We start from the raw sequence: 5,188 nt of genomic DNA, 5'->3' as shown, positions 1-5,188 counted from the left end.
CTCAGATCACGCGATGCTTGCCCGCTGCGCAGCGCTTTGCGCTGCTTGCTCTTTTAGAAAAAAAATTAACTCGAGCTTGCAAAGTCCAAGCCCAGATCACGCCATGACTGCTTACACACACAAAACTCAGACAGAACTAACGCAGGTTTCATTACAGGCAAAAGGTAACCGGCGCGCGCGATATGACTGATAAGATTTGACGAGTTTATACTAGGAAGTAGTACCTGGACTACTGCCCTACTGAAATATTAACACCAAAAAAAAACAAATAAATACATTGTCAGTCCAGTTTTTCAATTTGTTTATTTTTTGTCAAAAATTTTTTTGGGGGAGGATTAAACGGCTACGGCGATAATCGGGGACTAGTTTTTTCGGTGAAATTAACGTGCCGCTGGTCTTAAGATTGACCAAAGTCATTTGATAATGTAAGCTGAAAATGAATGCCTAACATCATGGAAAAACTGAAGATTTTAAAAATGACTGGGATTTTGAATTACCTTTATTTATGGAAGAAAATAGTATAAAAGGCGATACTAGAGTAACAAATTTAGAAGTAAGTAAAAAGAATACGAGTAAAGAAACTCCTAAAACAATTGTGGTTAGAAAAAAATGTCCACTAATCACATTTAGGTTATGTTTTATGTTGTATACTGATGGTTTATCCAAAACTGACCACCGAGCTCCTCACATCGGGCTATCTGTAAGTTGGCAGGTAGGGGCCCCTCCATCCCCACTTCTTTCTCTCTCGCCTCGGTTGATCACCCCATTAAATCTAACACGTGAGGAAGAAATTCGTAATGGTAATTCCTAGAATATGAGGATATACCAGATGATCCAGATGGAATTACAGATGTTGAAAGCAATGATGATGAGCCTAATTTTGACAATAATTTTGATGACATATTTCAAAGAGGAATTTTCCTGTCAGGTATGTGTAAAAATGAGTATTTTAAAAATGTGATGTATAATATTATACTCTCCCCCAACAACTCTCGCCCATTTCAGCCTGAGTATACTGATGTAAAAATGTATAGGGAGCAGTTACTACGATAAGCGTCCTGAAAACTGTCACCTATCCATAACGTTTATTAGCACAAGCTAAGGTAAAACCAAACATTTTTAACTGCTAGCTAACATATATGTATTTTTTCAGTACTACCCTAAAGAGACAAAAAAAAAAACAACAACAAAACCTGATGAATCACAGAATATGGTTGATGTCCCTTCAACATCAATGACAACTAATCAACCCACACCCTGGTTGTGATAACAGTGAACGTTCAACATACGACGAATGATCATGTACATGTTGTCAGCCAACATCCTGCAATAACCATAACTGATCCTAAAAATACAAAAACTATAAAGGGGACGAATAAAAAAACCTCAAATGGAAAAACTTCTACAACGACAAGAAAAGTTGTTAACAAGAAAAAAAAGGGTACAAAGAAAATTGTTGTACAAAGAAATTGGGAAAATAAAGAATTTGACACTGTAATCCCGCCATATTCAGGAAGACAACCTGGTAAGTCTAAAATAAATCGATATTTGTGTTGCGCTATGTTTCCACTACATGTTATATATAGAGCACTGTTTTATTAAAAAAAAATTATAATATAGTACTTAAAGTATGTTTATATTGGATTGCAATGCAAATAACAATAAACTAGCCTACACACCACAATGATATATATATGTGTGTGTGTGTGTGTGTGTGTGTGTGTGTGTGTGTGTGTGTGTGTGTGTGTGTGTGTGTGTGTGTGTGTGTGTGTGTGTGTGTGTGTGTGTGTGTGTGTGTGTGTGTGTGTGTGTGTGTGTGGTGTGTGTTATTTATTTGATACTTATATTGATTACAAGTTATAAATTCTTAGTTTTCTTTTTCAGGACCAGTCCAAGGAGTTTTTGACAATTGCAAAACACCTACAAGCATCTTTGTAAAAACAATCGAGCCCATCCTAGACAACATCGTTTACCAAAGTAATTTATATGCAGTCCAACAAGGTAAAATCCTAAACACAAATAAAAATGAGCTTCTATCTTTCATTGGCATAAATTTTTTTCATGGGTTATAATTTCTTGCCCAGTTGGAGACATTATTGGTCAACCAGTTCAGATTTAGGATCAACACTGGTGTCAAATACGATATCCCGTAATAGTTTTGACTCCATACTAAGTAACATACACATCAAACGGACAATGATCTAAGATCCAGAGACTGATAAAGATAAACTGTACAAACTAAGACCTATGATTGATAGCCTAAATGATCATTTTGTACAGATTTATAATGTTACCAGAACTGTTGCAGTTGACGAGTCAAGTATTCTTTTCAAGGGTAGGTCCACACTAAAACAATACAACCCCATGAAGCCAATAAAAAGAGGGTACAAAATATGGTGTCTTGGTGATAGTAAGGGATTTATTCCACAATTTGAAGTATACCAAGGAAAGTATGGCAAGATACAAGTGCAGATTGATAATGATGCTGCGAACATTGTCTCTAAAGATTATGGCTCAAATGGAGAGGTGGTCTTGCGCCTTACCAAACCTTATTGGGGCACTAATATACAAGATTATTTTGACAACTTCTACACCTCTCTCCCATTACTGGAAAAAAGTTGAAAGTGGAAAGTGTTTTGGCATGTGGACAATTAGGTCGGACAGAGTTGGTCTACCAACTTTTGTGGAAAGCACGATGCCGAGAGGATCATCACAGTACTTTACGTCATCATTGGGTATAACTGTTTTATAAATGGCAAGACAACCGTCCAGTATTCTTTGCTTCCAACTATCATGGAACTGAAAAGACTACAGTGAAGAGGACAAGCAGTAAGGGAGAGAAACTTAACATTAACTGCCCAGAAGTTGTGAAGGACTACAATTGTCACATGGGAGCAGTTGATCTGGCTGACCAAATGCGCCAGTATTATTGTGTCGACCGGCGGTCAAGAAAGTGGTGGCACAGGCTCTTTTGGGGCATTATAGACATTGTATTTGTGAACTCCTATGTAATTTACAACTCACTAAATCCAAAAATAACTCTTTTAGAGTACCGCCGAGCTGTAGCCCAGGGTCTGATGGCTAAAAATAAGAAAAATCTCTGGTTCAAAAAAGCGTAGTTCGTTGGATGAAGCACCTCAGCCAAAAAGACCAAAAGGTTCTGATTGGTCTGTACCAAATGATGTCCGTCTGGAAAACAAAGGAGTTCATTTTGTTGTTTTCAAAGAAAAAAGAGCCCGGTGTGAAGTATGTTCGAAGAAAAAAATTGAATCTCGGCCATTTTCCATTTGCAATATGTGCAAAGTGCATTTATGTATCAATGAAAAAAAAAACTGTTTCAAGGATTTTCACGAGTTTTTAGTAATGTTCATAAAGTTTTACTTTTGACCCGAATAAATCATTATTCATGATGTAACATTTTGTCTAATTGAATTATTACCTAACTTAACAAAGGGACTGTCAAGTCCCACTGGAAAATGTTTTAAAGATACCTTCAAATGCCCAACTGGACTTTCAAGTCCCGTTAACATTTTTTTCAAATAAATAAGCACAGAAATTTTTCTCACCATACTTTGTATAACAAGAAATGTTCAACTAAGTACAATAAACAAAAAACAACAACAAATATATTAAAAGGTAAAAAAACATGGGCGTTAAAGGGTTAATAAGAACGAAATACGAGTAAATAAACACGAAGAAGTGACAACAAAAAGTTAACACAGCTGTTTGAGAAAGCCTTAGTAAAACAGTTGAACAGCTGATTCAGTTTCAGTATTGTCTTTTTGCACACGCTGTGTTTACTCTGTATGACTTTATAGTACAACTTTATAGTACAATATAAAAAAACCGTTGTCCTCCTCCGTACACTAATGGTTATAGTCTCGGCTATCTAACCGAGAGATCACGGGTTCAAAACCCGAGGAGGTCCAATCACGTACTTGACAATAAAAACCAGTGCACATCGAAGCCGGCATAACTAAGACGCTGAGGCTTAATAGGATTAAAAAACCATTACGCGCCGTTATTATATTCTTTGCTACCTTTGAAATGAAGATCAATTTTGACATTTGGTTTGTTTCTACCATCTCTGTGTCTTATTATGGAAATAAAATTAACATCTCAGTACTTTTTGAATAATTTTTAAAACAATGCCAGACAATTATTTTTTAAACATATAAAAAATATGCTTGGACTCCATATTACATGGCGGGTGCGATCTTTTTTCCGATAATAATTAACAAAGCGCTGCATTGCCATGCCGATGCCACTGCCATTTGTACTAATCATTTAGCTTAATTGCCCATAATTTACTGTGAAATTCATCAACGATGTATTATATATGTACAAATGTTTACTATTCCAATCAAATTTCAAGTAGGCTTACCTGGGTTAACTTCCAAATGAGCGACATAATCGCTAGCTCAGTTAGCAGTGATTGACTTTACGATAATTGATTCATGGTGTCTTCTTTGCCACTCGTGTTATTGCCATTATCATCAGTTGAATCTGACAGAATAATTTAAATTAATCACCACACGCTCAACTGCTACGACCACTGCACTTTGACTGTACGATTTCTATTTGAATAAGTCACGCAGTTTTCGGAATCTGATGCCAGTTGACATTCTCTAATGTTAAATGCTCTATTAAATTTTTCCATTTAATTTTGTAGAAGGTGTCCACACTAGATCTATTGAATTAAGTCCAAAATGAGCACCAAGTAAAAAATATAATTAAATATACTTAACACTATCACCAACTATTTATTAAGTAATGTTGTTTTAAACACTGTAAAGTGTCGCGTTGCTCTCAGAATACATATTTCTCTAGCAAACCTTGCCCTCCAATATTGATAATAATTGTAATTATAACTAAAAGTAAAAAGGATTGAATGAAAGAAAACTATTTTAACATAGTGTTGCAAGCAAAAATGTTTGTAGAAAACAAAATCAGTTTTATTTTACAAGGAAATTATTATTAGTGTATTAATATATTTATTACTAAACATTAATATCTTCTTTCATTCATGAGATAGATAACATCTTATATTTTCTCTAAAATCTCTTCAATATGAAGGCAAAGTTTGGTGAAATCTTGGAAATCATCATGAACGCTCCTGTGCTTTCCCTCATTAAAATCATAATCTAATCTCCGTTGCCCACTCACTGACTATAGAAAGACGTGCAAT

The 5,188-nt window shown here is 35.3% G+C and overlaps 1 long non-coding RNA gene across 1 annotated transcript; it reads left to right on the top strand.

Annotated features, from left to right (window-relative positions):
* Positions 1-813: 813 nt before the first annotated feature.
* On the top strand, positions 814-2,043 carry LOC124373871. Its single transcript, XR_006923481.1, has 3 exons — positions 814-928; positions 1,154-1,525; positions 1,885-2,043. It is a non-coding gene; the product is annotated as an uncharacterized LOC124373871 (long non-coding RNA).
* Positions 2,044-5,188: the final 3,145 nt, after the last annotated feature.

Source organism: Homalodisca vitripennis, unplaced genomic scaffold (genome assembly GCF_021130785.1).
Source record: "Homalodisca vitripennis isolate AUS2020 unplaced genomic scaffold, UT_GWSS_2.1 ScUCBcl_6600;HRSCAF=13890, whole genome shotgun sequence".
NCBI lineage: Eukaryota > Metazoa > Arthropoda > Insecta > Hemiptera > Cicadellidae > Homalodisca > Homalodisca vitripennis.
The sequence above is the reverse complement of the archived record's forward strand: the minus strand, read 5'-3'. Positions and strand labels throughout refer to the sequence as shown.